Genomic DNA, 20,164 nt, shown 5'->3' with positions numbered 1-20,164 from the left:
TTGTTTTCCATCTCTGGATGCTCTAAACATGTTACTTGGGAAAGCAATCATCACCAGTGTGGTATTATTTGACTGGCTCTGCTTTCCTTACATATTTCCCTGTCGCTAAGAAGCCTCATGAACACATTTAAAAAATATATAATTTAGGAGAATTTTTGTAATTGTCCTTTGATTTGATTTCCCCTCTCTCTTCACTTAACTAGCAGCAGGAGATGCTAGCATGCTTCAGAAAGTGAATGTCTGAATTCAGTCTAAACCAGTGCAGACCCTTGACCGGTTTAATCTTTGCTTGCAAATTACAATGCAGTGAAACCAGAGGAAGAAAAAAAAAATCTTTTCTATTCCTGTTGGAGACCTAATAAGTAGTTAGTCTGACCCAGTTTTCAATAAGAGAGATTTTCTGATGACCCGACAGAAGTGACTACCTCTAGTCAAGAAAAGAGGAGGGGAATTTAATCTTTCATGCTCCAGGAATGGCAGCTGCTCCCAGCTCTCTGCCTCTGTGAAGGATGGTGAGGAGAGAGCTAGCTTTCACTGTGAGGAGAATTTTCCTTTTGAATATTCCAAACGGGAGCTCTGCACATGTGCCTCAAGAACTAATTGTCTTGGTTCCGTCAGGAATGCAGCAGGAGAGGAGCGTATTTCATGCTTAAGCCCAGAGAGGAGCCACGCAGTACTCTGTGGATAAAAGGCTTGCGGTCCCAGCTGGGAAAAAGAGTCCCATTATCTCCCAGCTGCATAGACATTCCATACGGCTTGGTTCTGCCTGGGTGCACAGCATGCCTGGCTGAGGGCTTGAAACAGAGTTCTGCAGAAAGAAAAAAAAAAAAAAAATGTAAAGATCCCGAGACATTTTCCTGGTAAGATCTGTAAGTACAAAATTGCGCTGTCTGCTGCAATGAGAACATGCTAGGCAGGCTGCGGCTCTCTTCTTTTCAGTCTCTTTGTATTAGCATAACAGGTAAAAGCTGGGTTTGGGGTGGGGGGGAGAGGGCTGTTTGATTGAGGCTGTATTTTCATGATGCTGATGGCAAAATTCATTTATTCGCTGTGAGAAAAAAAGAAAAAGAAAAATATATTTGAATCTGTATGAGGGGGAGGTTAGAACCAAACCCAGCACAGAGTGACTACAGGTATATTTTTCAGTGTTTCACTGGTCTGTTCTGCAGTAAAACTAATGGGCAAGACTAGATGACAGTGCTAATTCTGGTATTTTCAGGAGGCTACCGCCCTGTCTGAACATAGATAGGAAGATGTGATTGCTGTTTTATTTTCCTCACAGGGTAAAGGGGTGGGGTTTGCAGTGTCCACTCATGATTTAAAGGAACGGGTATGAAAGTTTCCTGTGGGAGAGTTTGGTAAAGGGGAAAAGCAAGCTTGGTGGTCAAATGGGTTCACCAAAATTTGTCTGGCATCTTGGTTTCACCAGCTTCCGGCTAGTAGCTTGTTGGATCTCCTTTACCCTTTCAATCAGTAAGCTTGCCATCATCAGGGGCTCATTGTACTTTATGAAAAGTTTCAGAAGTTGATGACTTAGGAGCAAAACTTCTGAGAGTTCTGACATTAGCCATGGCTATGTGACCCATTATGTTAATGCAGTGTTCGATCATGAGGGGAGCGGTTGGGGAAGATTGGAATGTGTAGTTCTGATTTCTTCAAATGAAAACTATTTAGGTTTAAATAAATACCCTCCTGAATATGTCCTCTGAGAAACATTCACAAAATGACTAAGTAGAAGTTATACTGAGAAAAATCAAGAAGAGTAGAAGTGCACAAAATAAATTTCAAAAATGAGGTCCTCATAATGTGATTCTACACTGGCAGTGTTTTTTCAAAGATATCTGGAAGAGAAGCCATATGTTGATCATTGAATCTCTTATTCTGAGCAATTTTCATTTATCTGATGAATTTGTTTATCGTCTTTTTTAAGTTGTTGAATGTTTCACTGAATTATTTGCATTGCATTTTATATGAAAAAAGATATCTAGGCACTTTCTTTTCTGCCTCTACATAGACACACACATACACATACACACATACACACTCACACACACACACACTCACACACACACACACACACTTACATTTGTAAATGTGTACATTTTCACAAAACAAACATGCATGCCAGACTATCAGTATAATTTGCAAATAAACAAATACAATGTATTGTCTTCTTTGATGATGCATTGATTGTTTTAGTATAATTATGACTATACAGCTGAATACTTCAAATAAGGAAACTTTTTGTAAAGCTTTATATTAGGTTATATAAATGCATGCGTTATCACTTCTTAGTAAGAAAAAAGAATTGATCCTATATAAACAACTATATTTTATTACATTCTTTGAACAATTTTATTATAATATGAGAATTTTTTCAGAATATGCATGCCACTTTCCTTAGTGAAATCATATGTACTTGGCCATTTATGAGATGATGACATTTGGTATGAGTTTACACACACAAGCACTTACATAAATCAATTATCTTGTCAAGACAGTGCAAAGAATATTAAATTTGATTATATGCTTCTTTTATAATTTAAACTATTAATATAAAAGAAAATATATTTGTTAGTTTTCTTATAGGAGGAAAGGGGAGATGAAATATATGCTTATTAATTTTTCTTTACATTTATTTTATGTGCATATAAATTACAGCATAGTAGCATTCAATAGACTTTTGAAAAATCACTAAAGTAAATATAAATGTTCAAAAAAGTTACCCAATGACTCCTAAGTAAAAATCATGAAATTTGAAGACTATCTTCATGTCTAAATTTAGACAATAAGATGAAATGGAGAGAAAGAGATATATTTTTATAAGAATGTTTTTTTTTATAAAATATCCTTTAGATTTTAAGAATAAGAAGTGTGATGAAATAATAAAAAAATTGATGAACATCCTTTTATAAGAATCCAAATTTACCCAATATTTAAATGTTTCATTCTCCATTTCAATTAAGCTAAAACTAAAACAAATGTAACAACAACTTGCTAAATTTAGCAATTTTAGGTACCTATTTGATATTTACAAAATAGATATTTTTTCAAAACATAAATCTGTAGGTAATAACAAAACTATGAAAATATTAATAATTTGGAGTCATTTTTAAAACACTTGTATAAATTGTAAATCCTTGTCATCATCTATCATAACTTTCTAGAATCCCCTTGCCTCCCTGTTTCTGGCGATCTCTATTGAATGAATTCAGAAAAGTTTCAGAATATACTGAAAAAACTAGAGTTTAGTGCAGAGTAAATTGGGGTACTCTCAAAGGATGAGAGTAGGCAGCGGTCAAAGGGACCGTTGCGGGATAGAACACTCTCACAAGAGGAGAATGGATAATGGCCAGAGAAACTTGTGTATATTGTAAGCAGGTTTTATATTTCTAAATTCTGCGGAAGTGACAGTTTTGCTAAGGTGTATTTTCCTGTCCTTTATCTAAAGTCCCATAGGGTTGACTTTTATAGGATTGAACAAATGCAGGTAAATTTTTTGTTATGTAATCTTAGGTTTAGGGCTCTGGAACCCAGTTAAAACACTGATAAGTGAGTGACTTCCCTGAGCAGTTCAGGATGCCATGTCTTATCTTACACCCAAAGATTTGATTCAGTTGTTTCTTCTGACCAGGAGAGCTATTCGGTTCCAGACCTTAATTTTATAAGAATTGTTTTATGAGAGAGGTCTAGCCCTAATGTTTTTGTTAACCCTGCTAGTATATCTAACCATCAACCTAACAATTCCCTTTTGAGCATTTAGACTGTCACACAATTTAGATGTGTGCCAAGTCAGTACGCCTATTTTCAGACCAAGTGGGATATAAAAGGATTTAGAGTCTCCACACCTGCTAACTTTCAAGTTCTAGAGGATGATCAAGGGAACCCAGTTTGATGGGTGTTGCCCTCAAAGGATAACTTGAGAGTGGATCTACTGTAAATGAGAGGCGAAAAATTAAAAAGGCAGTAAAACATACTAGGTCTATAAAATAGTAGGGCCACTAATAATCTTTAAGCTTGCTAATATCTAACTATTTGACAAAACATTTATAATAGTGAAATATAGTAATATTACATCTATGGTAATAAATTATGCATTGGAGTTATGACTTTATTAGTTTCGGGTTTCAGTGGCTTATAGTTTTACATTGCGGTCTTATTTTAAACTCGCTTCAAATTTGAATGAAATTATTCCATATCAGTTGAAGTGTACTCCCCCATGCACCATTATTATCTTGGTGGTTGGTATGTACTGGTTAATAGTATACAGAAGAGAACATCATAGGTATTTACTGTTCATTTTATTGTACAAGAAAGATAGGTTACACTTTCAGAATAAAACTTTTTGTAGGCTCTGCTGGAGATTCTTTTCACATTTAGTGCTGTGCAGAAATCATAGCTACATATAAAACTTCAAACCTGGACTGTGAATTGCTTCTCTTAATGTCTACATGGTTCTTTCCTTTCCATTTGTTTTTGTCAAAGTGAACCTCAGAGAGACTCAGTCTTCATTAATAATTTGTTGACATTTGTTTCACTGCTTCTTTCTTTTCTCTTGGATCACTAATTCTGGGCTTCTTGGATCTCAATTGTTCATCTTTCATATCTATCATATCATCTAAATTTATGTTCAATTTATATGTGATTATTCATTTGATATTTTCTCCATAGTTATTTTCAATAGTTATATTGTAATACTATTGTTTCTTACAGGGCATGCATCATTATAATGCTTTTATTTTCTTCTATAATTTCCAGGATATGCCTTATTTGGTGATGTTTCTTTTAAGTAATGAATTTTCTGTTTTAACACATATACAGAATGATTATATTTTAGAGATAGTAAAGCTATGTGAAAATAATTTTCTCACTGCTATCTCAAAATTGAAACTGTAATTCTTGAGATGTTTGTTTTTTCAAATACATCTTTGTCTTTATTTTTGTAAAGAGATATATTTTTGTATAAAATACATTGTAATTTTATTTCTAAATGTGCTGTACAGATGCATAGGCAGGGCATAGATGATGTTTAAGGCATTGAAACTATTCTATTTGATATGTAATAGGAAACCCTGTCACTCTACTTTTGTAAAAGCCCATAAAATATATGATATCAACATTGTACCCTAAGATAGAAGATTGGTTTTGAGACAACGGCATACTCCCATAGATTTCTCACCTGAAACCAGTTTGTGAGCATTATGGTTCTAGATCGTAATACAAGAGAGTACATGCTAGGGCCAGATATAAGAATTTTTTCTCCCCCCTTCCAATTTTGATGCATACTGCTCTAAATTAGAAAGTAAATAATTATTAACTATGTTGCAATAATTTCTTAAATACCATTTACTCTTTTGTATTGAAGTCAATGAATTTTTCAAGGAAGAATGACCTTATGTATTTGTCATAGATGGATGAGTATTTAGAGATTTTATCAAAAATTGTTCTCTACAATATGTGCATGTCATCATTTACTGAAAGAATTCTTCTTCTCTGAATTCTCTTCTCCAGATGTCGTTACATATAATACAGTGATTGAGACATTGGTTTATATAGTAGGATTGTGAAGGGTTTTTTTTGTTGTTGTTCTTTCAAAAACCTCTGTGGCTTTCTCCTGTGCCAGCATTTAGTTTCTCAGCATACATACTCCTAAAATAAAAGACAGTCAAAAGCCTGATGAGTTTTGTTCATTACTCACTAAAAGTCCATGGTTTTCAAGATTCAAATGCAAGGGTATCTGCTGCATGTTTTGTGTTTTGCATTGTGTCTATAGACAGTCTTTGGTGTTAGAAGAATCTGTTGTTATTGTTATGTTTCTATCTTATGTTTCTACCAGAAACACCACCATGGTTTCATTTGTCTCTAAGACATAAATAAAAGGGTCATTGTTTTAATGAGTTTTGAATAGAAATCTTTCTGTTTGGAAGACTTTAAATGAAATTTTCACTAGAAAATTGTTACTTTCACCTCTTATATTGACACCTACTGTCCTACTTTAAAGTGTGTGTGTGTGTGTGTGTGTGTGTGTGTGTGTGTGTGTGTGTGTGTGTGTTATGTGAGTATTGCTGTCACGGTGTTAAATACTTGGAATCTCATGGCTTGGACACTTTGCAGGCTAATGTAAGGAACCATGAGTTCAAGGACAGGCTGGGCTACATAGTTAGAATTGGATAAAATTTGCCGTAGCTAAATGAAAACACTAGCTATTTTGGAATAACCAAGGAAGAAAAAAAGCCTGCTTCTATTACACTGTACTGATGATATATTTGGTCTATTCAACTCTTCTCATAAATCTTAATGTAATTTACCAGAAAATCTGCATTATTGTAATATGACTCAAAATCTGTTGAGTTTAATTTGAAAATAAATTATGTATAAAGCTTGTACATGATAGGTTTCCCATTAAATGAATGCATAAAAATACTTAAATATTGTGATTCTTAAGGAAAGCAACAACCTAAGTTCATTGTATCTTGGGAAATAGGAAAAAGAAATAATGTCTTACTGATAAAACAAATTCCATTCTCTGAATAGGAATAAAGTCAGTGGAAAAGCAAAACTTTGGAGCCTGGAGCCAAGCTGCCTCCAGCTCAGGTGCTGTTCATGACACACAACCTTTATCTAGCACAATATACAGTTGTTCTCTCTATATCTCAGTTTCTCCATTCATAATGTAGATAATAACAGTATTGACTTCATGGCATAATGAAGAGAATTAAGTGGTTTAATTTGTGAAAATATCTTGGATGACAGCCACACAGTTAAAAGCACTGGATATGTTCATTGTTTCATTATTGCTCTATTATTATTACTATTATTAAATTTGTTTATGGGTTTTAGAATCAATTGGGTAAAAATAATATAGAGCAATTAAATAATAAAAACATAATCATCTAATCAATTTTATTGAATATTTAGTAGAGAATTAAATTTGGTATGTAAATCATAATTGAAGCTGAAAACAGTGCTTAGGGATCATTGTATAAATACTAGTCCTTAGATGCATATAGTTTGAAATAGAATTGGTAATTATACATACAAACAGGAATTGGACATAATCAAGAAAGTTTATTTAAGTTTCTGATGATGAAAACCAATGCATAGGTTAACACACGAAACTATAAGCTAACAATTTGTTTTCACCAGAGAAAACCACTGCAAAATGTTTATAGATTTTACTTTTATAAATTTTCACTATTTTTTTTTAAATTTTTTATTTATTTATTTGGGAGCAACAGACACAGAGAGAAAGACAGATAGAGAGAGAATGGGCGCGCCAGGGCTTCCAGCCTCTGCAAACGAACTCCAGACGCGTGCGCCCCCTTGTGCATCTGGCTAACGTGGGACCTGGGGAACCGAGCCTCGAAGCGGGGTCCTTAGGCTTCACAGGCAAGCGCTTAACCGCTAAGCCATCTCTTCAGCCCACTATTTTTAAATTAAATTACTTATGTTCCAAAGTTATTGCATAATGCAGTCTTCTTGATACAATAAAAACTTTGAAATTATAAAGAAAGTATTAAAATAAAGTATTAAAATAAATTATAAAGAAAGTATTAAAATAAAGTACCTATTTCCATTCTCACATCTATTCCTGAAGATAGTTCCAACAGCTTATTTTATTGTTAAAATTTCTTGTGAACCCCATTATACATATAACATAGTTTGACATGTTGCAGAATCTATAAATTTAATGTAATATATGATGACTTCATCTTTTAAAGATTTGCAGAATGTTATATGAGTTTGATAAAAAAAAATTGGCTACAGTAAATACCTATGTGTATAATTTTTATTGTCACAGTAAATTTTAAGCATTCATAACAGTGACAAAATTTAAATTATTCCATCCTACCATTCAAAATTACCAGATGCTAAATTCTATTAGATCTCTAACCTCTTTATTCATTTGTAAGTAATATTAAATAAGTAAATATGCATAAGTAAACATAAGTAAATAAATATTAAATATGTAAACAATATTAAAGTAGTAGGAGAGTACATTTAAAATTATATAGTACATTTTTATTATCATGAATTATATTCATATATTTTATTTTCTTCTTTCAATGTTAAATAATATAAAGTATTATTTTAAGACATTAAAAAAACGTGTTATATTGAGAAAAACATATTTAATCTGGTAAATTCATTTCATATTAGACTCTGTAGATCTATTCTTAGAAATGTATAGATATACTGGTTATTATGTACCTTTCTGTGAATATTATAGTTACTCATTTTCTTGCTGAGGTATTTACTCTTTATTTTTTGTGATTTTTCCAGTCATATCTTGTACACATTACAAAAATTTCCATAAATAATATCAAGTCAATGGTATGACAAATTTTTCATGTTTGCTATATGTCTGGTCTGAGAATCTTTTTTTCATAATTAATTCACCTAATATTATTATCAATAGAATCCTACTTATTTATTTTATTCCATTTTATAATTTATTAGGATGTCTTATGAACTTACTTTTCAGTGTTTTATTGAATTCACCCAACATTCCTTATTTACTTTTTCCCAGCTCTCATAACATGAAAATTTATATATCTCTGGTATTGTATGGAATTGAGCATAGCTACATTAGAATAACAAAAGTGCATGTTTCAAAAAAGTGCATGTTTCCATTAAAGATTGAATAAAATAGCATAATATGTCTATGTTTGTCACAAAAAGGATATGAATTTTTGGAATTTATTTTTTCTAGTGTCCATATTTATAGCATTTACAGTTAAATGTCCTCTAATGTTCTTGGCTACTCTGTACTTTATTTATTACATGGCTTCTGATTCTTTATTTAGTATTTCTTCTTGCTACTTATGCACATTTCCTGGATTCAATTCCTGTGTATTGATAAAAAGTTAATAATGATCCTAAAAGTAGTTTTAAAGTTCCCTTAAAATATATGCCTCTTTAAAAAAAAAATGACCCCATCTCTAACACAATATTGCAATTTTATACCAAAGTCTCTATTGGCCCAGTGTGTCTCTGAACATTGAGTCATGTAGTCTATGTCACAATCTTCTGGGAGGATGTTGTGTTTAGAGGATCACTCCTCAGAGTCTGAATCTAACACTTGCCTGTTATTGCCTTTCAACTTGACAGATTTTAAGAATTTCTTTGTCTCATTGTGGCCTTTAGGTTCACCCAGGTAGCATTTTTTGAATTCTTTTTAATGTATCAATTGAGCCTCTACAAGCTCCTACATGTTTGTCTTTAATACACAGCCACTGAAAATTCTTAACCATTGCATGTATCGGTCTTACAATAACAAACTAGTTTAATTTCTCTTTCCAGAATATTTATCCAGTATTCTGGTCCCCTATTTATTCTCCTATCCTTTGGCTTCTGTTTTAACTCTTAACTTCCTTTCTTTGATGTTGCATTTTCTGTAATTTCCTCTGATTTATAACCTATCTTTTTTTATTTTTAATAAATTGTGATTGCCATTGCAGCTTTTTAAATGTTTTTCTGCTATATTTTTTCAAACTGTATTTTTTTCTTTAGTACACTTCCCTCTTCAAAATATTCTCTGTTCTCATTTTAGACCTGGGTTTAGATTAGCATTTGCAGTTTTTAGAGAGAAATTCTCCATTACTTCTATTTGTTGGCCTTCCCTCATGATGCTTTCCTTCTCTTGCTTCAGATTTTGTCTGTGACTAATTCGCCTTCAGTAGATATTGTATGCATGAGGTGGACTGCCCTGTCTTAGTCTGTGTGTGTCCTGGGGCACTGCTTCACCTTGGCTTGAGAGATCTTCAACAATTTTCCCCTGCACTTGAGTATGTATGTATGTATGTATGTATGTATGTATGTATGTTAGGTATGTATGTATGTATGTATGTATGTATGTATGTATGTATGTATGTTTCTATCTATCTATCTATCTATCTATCTATCTATCTATCTATCTATCTATCTATCTATCTATCTATCTATCTATCTATCTATCTATCTATCTTTCTATCTATCTATCTATCTATCTATCTATCTATCTATCTGATTTATCATCTATCATCTGTATTATTAATTATCTATCATTTATCTGTATATATGGCCTCAGGTTATCTTATTATAAGATGTAATATATTTGCACCATATAATGAAATTGGACCAAATTTGATGCTTTTGTTTTTATTAAATCTCTAGGAGACTTTTATTCAAACAAATAACTAGGTTCCCTTAGGGTCATTAAAAGGCCATTTTGGGGTGAGTTTATCCAGATTCCTCATCTTGTGCCTTACTTTCCCAATTTGGCTTATGTTTTAAGGGTTTGTTGTACTATTTTTGTATTTATCTATGTGTTTATTGAAAAATATATTTTCTGCAACATGTTTCATACCTTCCTAATTTTTTTGTACACATCTGTGTTGACTAGAGTTTTCCCGTCTGCTTTCATTTTCTAGGAAGCCATCAGACTTTATGTTTTGCTAATTGTGGTAATTTGAACATGAGTGTATGTCCCCCATTTGATTGAGGTGAATCTTCCTGCTGAAGTCTCCAGCAGCTGGCAGGAGGAGGTGTCACTAGGAGTGGATCTGAATTCCAGTACAAAGGTGTGTGGAGAGAGCTGTCTGAATGCTGTTGTTCATGCTTGCTTTATGGTACTGGCTGTTTGGTGCTTTCTCCCTGCTTGGATCTATGAAAGGGAAAGCTTCTGCCATTGATAGAACTTCCCCAGAATTTGTAATGGAAATAAACCCATTTCTCCCAGCAATGTGGAGCTGATTACAAGACTAATTATATATGAGTAACCAGGGCCAGGGAACATAGACTTAGGTTACCCCAAATTCCATGTTCCAATATTTTAATAACTTCATGAAGGTTTTGTAGTTACAGAACAAAAAAAAAAAAATCATAAATCAAGGCACTTTTCAAATACACTGGCTGTCAAATACACTGGCTGACCATCAGGTAGGTGGGTTATTGAAAAGCAGAAAACTCTCCACCGCAGGCCTCACATACTATCTGATGACATTCTTAGCCCTTGGGTTGTTGGAAGCTGGAGTCTGTCAGTAAATTCCAAAAAGGATTACTCCTGATCAATTGATAGTCATCAGGGTGTTAGTTCAGACACAGAGGTGGGCAGTAAATGGCTATTAGGTGGCTAAAGGCAGCCCAAGGTAATTTGGTTCTGACTTGGAATATTCCATCTCTCGGTGATCACAGGAGTTTTATCAGTCCTCTCATCCTTGTTGGAAGTAAATGCAGCAGATGGAGCTGTTTTATGGAAACTTTAGTACCACTGAAAATTACATAGGAGATGCTATAAGTTTCAATATTCTTTTGGGGTCTAATAATTTGTGTTATTCTTTAACTGACCAATGTGTCAAATTTGCCAGCAGCTATAGAAAGACTTTATTATCCCAGCAACTTCTGTGGCATGTTAGAAGCTGAGAATAAACCAAACATTCTTGATTTGCATGTCATCTTTTAAATAAAGCAATGACTAGTAGATATATTATTTTAAGGCTAAACAACAAATCATGCAATTTTTTCTGCATGTGTGCATGTGTGTGTGAACATCTGTGTGTGTTTAAAGTTTGCATGTGTATTCATGGATATACATGTGTGTGTATATCTATGAATGACAAGGCCAGAAAACCTCCCTTTATGTCATTCTTCTCATGCTCTGAGTAACTTCTTTGAAACAGTATCTCTGGCCTGCTGTTCAAAGTTACTCTCGACTGGCTGACCAGTGTGGGCGAAAGATCCACGTGTCTCTGCTTCTCCACTAAGGGTATTGCAAGCACATATTCTGAAGACAGACCTCAGATTCTCATGCTTGCAAGGCAAGAGCTTTATTTATAAGCTATCTTCTACTCCCAAAGAATCTCCTTTTATGACAAAAAGTAAGACTCAATATACTTGATTCCTTCTAGTAATTGAGGTCTGAGAAGAAATTAAACATTTTATTTTCAAAGGCTTTACTTGCATTATCCAATGTTGATTTTTTTTTTTTTTTACGCACTTTGTCTGTCTATGGAGCACTCTGCAGCCTGCTGCAGGATCTGTGTAAATAGCAGAACTGGAGTTGGTAGAATAGAACTCTTAGCAAAACAAATATGCTCTTCTTTCATTCCTATGACAGCTGTCAGTATTTCAATCGGTAAAGAGAAGAGTAATAAAGGAAATGGAAGGTCAGACATCATATTTGATGCTAATTGTCTTGGGTTTATAGAAAAAAATTTAGAGTGTTACATGAAATTATTTTCCGGCCATTCAAAAGTGTTAATCATCAAACTAAATATCCTTGAGAATTTGCAAGTCTAACATGTATGCCAATTATGACATTCTACCCTGGAACTATGTAAGTTCATTCAAGTGTGTTTCAGAGTTCTCATAGAATTAACAAAGTGTCAGGATATACATGTTTGTCCTAAGTTTTGTCACCCATTCCTATAAGTGGCCAATATGGTTTATATACATGACAGTGAAGCACTTCTTCCTGTTCTTCAAAGAACATACTGTAACATACTGTCTTATGTTGGAAAGCTGTCTCATTGTGATTTTCCCTTAATCCATTTATGACCAGCAGATATACAGAGTGCTTATTCAATGACAGAAATGACTTTCTATAAGAAAGAAAAAAGAGAAAGAAATGAAAGAAAGAAAGAAAGAAAGACAGAAAGAAAGAAAGAAAGAAAGCAAGCAAGCAAGCAAGCAAGCACTGATGTTTATACAAAAGCTAACATAGGGGGGGTTGGGAAAGTGGCACCTCTCTTAAATGTGAATGCTTGCAAAGACCACTGGCATGGGTTCAATGTCCCAACATCGATGTAAAACCACATGCAAAAATTGGTATGTGCATCTGACATTCCTTTTGAAAGGGCAAGCGTACCTGGTGTGTGTGCATACCACAAACACACATGCAAATAAATAAACAAAGGGTAAAAAGTAAATTAGTTACTAGGTGCAATTTAGCATAGAAGTCAAAGAAAAATTTTTATATGTTCACACATTTATACATTCAATGACACGATTGTCTTAAAATCAAGGTTCTTGTACTTAATACAGGAAATCGTTTCTTTTCCACAAAATACAAAACAAGAAATAACCAAAAGTCAACATATCCCAGTGAAGTGTATCTTTGAATGGCTTAAAATAAGTCATTTCCTTTCATGATTTCCTGTCTAAGTTAAATTATCTTCATCCAGATATTGTAGTTAATTCAGCTTAATAGAATGGCATACTGAATTACCGACATTAAGTACCAATATAGATACTTCATTAAATGTAAACTCTTATAATAAAGCAGAGGTATAATTAAAGTATATATATATATATAAAATTATATATATATATGTATATATATACATATATATATATATATATATATATATATATATATATATATGATTAAAGTATGTGTGTGTGTGTGTGTGTGTGTGTGTGTGTGTGTTTTCAAGGTAGGGTCTCATTCTAGCCCAGGCTGACCTGGAATTCATTATGTAGTCTCAGGATGGTCTCAAACTCACAGTAATCCTCCTACTTCTGCTTCCCAAATGCTGGGATTAAAGGCATGTGCCAACAAGCCCAGCTAATTAAAGTATTTTTTGAACACCAAAATTCATCAATATCATCTCGATAAACAATTGAAAAATATGACATTGCTACATATACTTGCACATGCTACAATTGTTTTATAAAAAATTATATATATATATATATATATATATATATATATATATATATATATACACACACACACATACATACACACACACATATATATTTGAAAGAGAATCAGATAGGAAGAAAGACAATAGGCATACCAGGGCTTCTACCTACTGTAAGGTTCAGGAGTGACCAAAACCTCAGAAGAAACACTCTGAGGAAAAGATGGAAGCTTTTATTCAGGGAAAACATGAGCTGCCAGGACTGACTCTCAAGAGCAGAGCACAGTCAAATTTCAGATTACAGATGTGGACTATATAGAGCTCTTCAATTGGGGGAAGGTGAAGAAGGGAAGAAACTCCTTTGTTCTTTACATTAGCCATTTCACATAGCTAGTGTGTGAGGCCAAAAAAGGGACCAAGTGACCTGAGAGATAAGGGGGCAGGGAACATAGACCTGGGGATTGTTAAGCAAGGGAGGGATAATGGCTAGGTATTTCCTTGAGGAAAGTGGATGACCCACTTCCTTTTGTCTCTGTCCACCCTGCTGTGACTCCATTTCTGTCCCAACCTAACATTCCAGCCTTTTGTTAATGATAAGGGACGAAGGTTATCTTTTCCATGCTGACCATAAGGGTGATGAGTTCTTATGGCAGAGGCTGGATAATATAGTCGATAGGGTTCTGTCTTCAAGACAGGTGATGAAGAGGCAGTTTTACGGTGGCTAGAGGTGGCAGAGAGGTGAAATAGATAGTGCTAGTGTACCATGTTGCTACAATTTGGTCCTGAGTAAAGCAGAGACTTTTTTCATACCACCCCTGTATTGAGCTGGCTTTGGGGCAGTTGCTGACAGACATGTGTTATATAGAAGGTGAGGGAGACGGTCTCTGTGCAACCCGTGAGAAGAAAGAAGGGAGAATAAAGGAGCTTGTTACTCTGGTCAACATGTATGACATCAAAACACCACATGTGAAAAGAGGATGAATATTCAGAGGTGAGGGATAGAGGGCTTGTGGCAAGAGAGAGGAGGCAGAGGGGCATTTTGCGATCATGGGAAGAGTAAGAACACAAGAAAGTTTAATTTTAAGAATGTCTGTTCAGGTGTCAGTGTACTTATCCATGGATGAGATTGGGTAAGGGCTAAGGAAAGAGGGGCCCTGAGGAATAGCTCTGATTCTGGCTAAGGCAAGTGGGAGGAGCTGGGGTCATTTTAGGTGATGTTAATCAGGGACAGGTAGAGGCAGAAGACTTCAGTTAATGTTAGAGTCTTTTATTTATTTATTTCATTTATTTATAATTATTATTATTTTATTTATTTATTTTATCTTTTATTTATTTTTTTTAAGACCATGTAGACTGCCAGAATTAACTGCATATTTTGGAGGTCAATAACAGCACTGTAGGAGGGACTTTTAGGGACCTGTAAAGAGTTCTATGACTCTCAGCATTGTCATCTACTAGGATAAGTCAAGGCTGTGCTGACCAAGTGACCCTACTGCTTTTGGGAAGCCTGGGGGACTGAATTTCCTTTGATGTGACTATCCTCTTTCAGATACACTGACATGGAATTCATTTTTGGGTCTCCACATCCTATCTGATCAAGAAGGCAGGTAACTTACCTGTTGTTGAAATTAATTTAGCTATATTTAACATATCCAAAGGATAGAGGAACTGGATTAAACTGCCAGGATCTAATTTAAAAAAAGGAGACAAGTCTCATGGAAAAGAGAGGGAATGGGCATGCCACAGCCACTTGAACTGCAAAACAATTTACATATATATATATGCTCCACTATGTGCATTTGGCTTTGTAAATAAGCACCTTTAACTACAGAGCTAAAAATAAATATTTTTCATCTCTTAACATTCACAAATTTTTATGACATTATCTTTAACTATTTTATCTTAACAAACTCTATAATTCTGTCTGTGGTACTTTGTTAAACTTGTTCAGTTATGACATAAGTTAAATCTAAAATATTAAGACTGATTGTTGGAGCACTGAGGAATTACATCCTAAATCACAACATAACTTTGTTTAAAAATTTCTTTTACTGTTTGCCATAAAGTAAATAGTTTTCTAGTGTGTGACAGATAAATACTGTTTAATGTTTCAAATGTGGTCTATTTATCTTATAAAATAGGAAAAAAAGAGAATAAATAATTCCTCTGTGACATTTTTTTTGAGACAGGGTTTAGATATAATAACCTTAGGAGAGAATATTAATGAGTCAATTTTGACCTTATGATTTAGTTAAAAGGTTTACAAATAGTTTCAAATTCATTCTTTCATAACTCTTATTATGACCAGATTAACATCCATGAGTTAAAGTTAAATTTACAACCTGAATTCCATAGTAACCTGCTCTCAGCCAGGGACATATTTTGTTAGTCTGATGCAAGCCCTAGCATAGTAGTTATTTTATATCTCAAGAAGTCTGTAATGGGATTAAGTACTTTGTCTTTAACCTTCTGTTTAAACTTACTCATATCTTCCTCTACATACTTTACTCATAACTTAATTTACATACTTTCACCTTACAATCCCATAACCATTCTGTAATAATCTTTTTCATCAAACATTTAACATCCAACATATAAAGTTTTCTCTCCAGCTTATCTTTTTTGTCAGTTCATATCATAACTAATTTTATTGTACATGCCACAGCACTTTTAACGTGACCATTATCTTTTTCTTCAAAAGCCCTTTGGAAATAACTTTTTTGTAGAAAGAGTAGAGCAGATTTGACTTATACTATTTACCCAGAATAAAGATATAGATTTTAGAACTTTGTTTTTTATAGTTTTCCTGAAACACATTTTTAAAAAAAATTATGAAAGCGGAGTTGAACATTATTGGAAATTTTACATATCTTTTTTACAAACTCAGTATTGGGTACTTCAAATTTTAAGCATAAATTTTGAGGCTGTTATTTGTTAGTAGTCCCATAGAAGCATAGAGAGATAAAGTAAATGCAAAACAGTTAAAAATTTCTTATAAGAAGTCCACATAGTGGGCTGGAGAGATGGCTTAGCAGTTAAGCACTTGCCTGTGAAGCCTAAGGACCCCGGTTTGAGGCTCGATTCCCTAGGACCCAAGTTAGCCAGATGCACAAGAGGGCACATGTGTCTGGAGTTCGTTTGCAGTGGATGCCTTGGCGTGCCCATTCTCTCTCACACACACACTCTCTCTCTCTCTCTCTCTGCCTTTTTGTCTGTCACTTTCAAATAAATAAATAAACATTAAAAAAAAAGAAGTCCACATAGTGAGTTGTCATTCATTCATCATCATGCTGGGGCCAGCATCCTGAATTCCCTGTGCTTGTAGCCCCTGGCTCCGAAACAGAGGGAAGCTAAGAAAATTTCCAGGAAGAGTTTTGCACTTTCCTCAGGGCTATAGGCTGCTTTTTGATCTTACCATTTTACAACTCTTAAAGAGTAGGAGAATCTTGCTTTTTTTTTTTTTTTCTATGATCTTAATTACTTTTAGTGTTCCTTCTGGGGGACACTCAACAGTAAATTGGCTATACCATCTCATACAGTGGGCTTTGTGGAAAACATCCCCACAGTGAAATGGCAGTGCTCAGAGCAGAAGTCATTCTGCAACCTTAGGACTGTGAGCCATGTACATACTCATATACACACATTCAGTTCAAGTCCACTTTCCCTATAGACCCTAGTCAACCATTTCCCATTTACACATTCATTCATTCAGAAGTTATGCATTCCCATTGTAAATTTCTATTCTATTTACAACTCTGGAGACTAAAATCAAACATTTCCAGTCAGGGTGTCAGGAGAGGCTGGGGGAGTTGGAGGAGCTGTTGGGGTGAGGTGGTTAGAAGGACCTGGTGGGAAAAGCAGATAGAGCAGAGAGAAGAGAGAAAGCCATGCATACAGAGTGAAAAATAGGGTATTTTAAACCATTTCCCTGTACATTGACACAAGTTTTTTTTTGTTGTTGTTGTTGTTGTTTGTTTGTTTTTTATTTCAGTGAAAATTTGGAAATCAAAGTACCATTCTCAGGCAATTTGGACCCATTGTCCAGCTTATATTGTGACCAGGCAGAGTAGTAGAAAAAGATAAGATGTCATACAAGAGTCCTGGAAGCTTTAAGTTCTTAAGGAGACAGGGAAATAGCAAAACAAGGGTGAGAGGAAAATAAACCAGAGCTTAAACTGGGTTTACACAGAACATCAATATGATCCCTGGCCCATCAGGGTGAAATGGGCCTGCACCTCCCACATGGCCAGAGGCTGTACAGGTTGCAACTGTGGACTTTTTACCCTGTTAGTGGGCAAGCAGGGTGACTGTACTCCTGATTGTGAAAGCAGCTGGCTCTGGAAGATAAATGTGGCTGGCAGTGGAAGATGAGATCTCAGGAGGGAGAGAAGGGAGGGAGAGGTCAGCCTGAGGTAGAGTGAGACCCTACCTCAAAAAACTAAACCAAAACAAGACAACAACAACAACAACAAAAAGAATGAAATTTTAAATGCAATATCAAAACATAAAATTTAAATACATATGTACTCATTCCAAGTCTGCTACTATAGCATCATTTAAATCCAAAAGTGAAAAAATAGCATATTGAAATGATAGTTAATGTTAAACTTAAACTTATGCTTCTGCCCATAGAAAACATGTTAATCCACTCAATAATAAAGTAATTAGAAATTTTATTTGTAACATAATTACAATTTCATTTCAAAACTATCCTTTTATGAATGATGGATATCATTGGGATTTCAGAAAATTGATATGGAAGAAGAGTTCTGAAGTACATATAGGTTATACAGCATATATGTATATATATTTAAGAAACATTTTATGCATTTTATAGAGAAAACTATATGTAAAAGGTATAATACTTTATTTTTCATATACTGCCCAAATATGAAAGGCATAGCTACCCAACGTGCTCTAAAACTGAAAGTTATTTTTATGTTTAAATTTAAATTATTATACAAAATTATGTTAGTAAATGATAAAATTTCCATTTGAAAAAAGTCGTAAAACAAGATGTTTAGTTTTGACAAACAACATTTATTTATTTATTTATTTATTTATTTATTTATTTATTTATTTATTTATTATTAGATATAAACATACTTAACATATAGACAATACATGTTGGTACCATCCTTTCCATCATCCCTGCCCCTTTTCTGAAGAGGCCCTCCTTGATGGGGATGCAGGTCAACCCCATGGGGATTGTGGGTCATGCATTGTGGGGCAGCAGTCAGTTATGGGGGAGAAGCAATGTCTCTGTGAATAATGTCCCAACTTGTGGCTCAAACAATCTTTCTGCCATCTCTTATGCAAAATTCCCTGAGATATGTTGGGTGCCTTTTAAGTCTACTTCAGTGATGGGCCCTTAGGAGCCTCTAAGTCTCTACTTTGGTAGGATATGAGTGTCATCAGTCTCTATCTCTGTCACCCTTGTGTTGATATCAAGTTCATTGAGAAAGCAGCACTCTTGCTCACTACCCCAATTCCTCTGTGGTTTCAGCAGGGGTCAGGGTGAAGTGCACAGGGTCATTAATCTCCTCAGGTCCTGCTCCCTTCTGAAAAAGAGAAGCAGAATCTTCAATGGAGAGTGAAATCAGAACTGGTTAAATGGAATAACCATTGTTAAGTTAGAGAGAATTTAAAGGGTATAGATATACTTATAGCTCAAAATTAGTGGGAACTTGACATTGGAAAGCAGAATCATTATCTGACTTGTTTCCCAGTTCCAGGTATGCCCAATATTCCCTTCAGGGAAACAGCACTATGATCTAATTCCCTTCTATTGGACCTTACTTCTTAAATATTTGTCACTCCCAATAGCCTCATGGATGGGAGACAAAATTGCTAACATGTGGGTATTATACAATACTTATTTAAATGATCCCAGCAATGTTTCATGCAGAAACAAAAATTCTATATATTTTAGTAATTTATATCAAAAAAGTCTCTTTATATGCATCTTTGAGGCAAACATCTTCCATGAGAAGGCTCAGCTTTTCATTTCCACATGCCTATGGGCCTCCATCATGCTGCTAATTATTTAAAAAAATCCAGATACTTATTTTGGCAAATAAATATTTCCACCCACATGTGAAACAGTAACTTGAATTCACATTTTTTTTGTGTAAAGTAATCAGCAACTTGAAAATGTGAATTTTCTCATGTACCTAGGAAGATTATTGAGAAACACTGGTTAGTGACAACACCATAAATTTACTTTTTGTTCTCTAACAGGAAACAGTCTCTGATCTTTTTGCTCACTATTAACTTTGTCTACCTATAAAAATCATATTCTGTTATCTAGCTATTATTTTACCTTGATCTGCTTGATACTTTTCTCATATATTGAGTTATGTAAGGTATTATGTTTGCACTAAAAGCATCAGTCAGTGTATTTTAATATTTATTGGCATGTTTATTCATAAGCTGTGTACCTGTAGGCATCATATCTTAAAATATGGAATAGGTTATCAGAGCTGAGGGAGACATATCCTCATAAATATTATAGCAGTTTTAGGAGATATGTTTGAATG

At 34.2% G+C, this 20,164-nt stretch overlaps 1 protein-coding gene across 1 annotated transcript in view; it reads left to right on the top strand.

The window, feature by feature from the left end:
• Positions 1-479: 479 nt before the first annotated feature.
• LOC101610386 (contactin-6) overlaps positions 480-20,164 on the top strand; it is a 366,424-nt gene continuing 346,739 nt past the window's right edge. Inside the window, 1 exon segment of the mRNA XM_045134210.1 lies at positions 480-869. The gene's annotated coding sequence lies outside the window, so the exon portion shown is untranslated.

Source organism: Jaculus jaculus, chromosome 14 (genome assembly GCF_020740685.1).
Source record: "Jaculus jaculus isolate mJacJac1 chromosome 14, mJacJac1.mat.Y.cur, whole genome shotgun sequence".
Taxonomy (NCBI): Eukaryota; Metazoa; Chordata; class Mammalia; order Rodentia; family Dipodidae; genus Jaculus; species Jaculus jaculus.
This window is presented reverse-complemented; position numbering and strand designations above follow the sequence as displayed.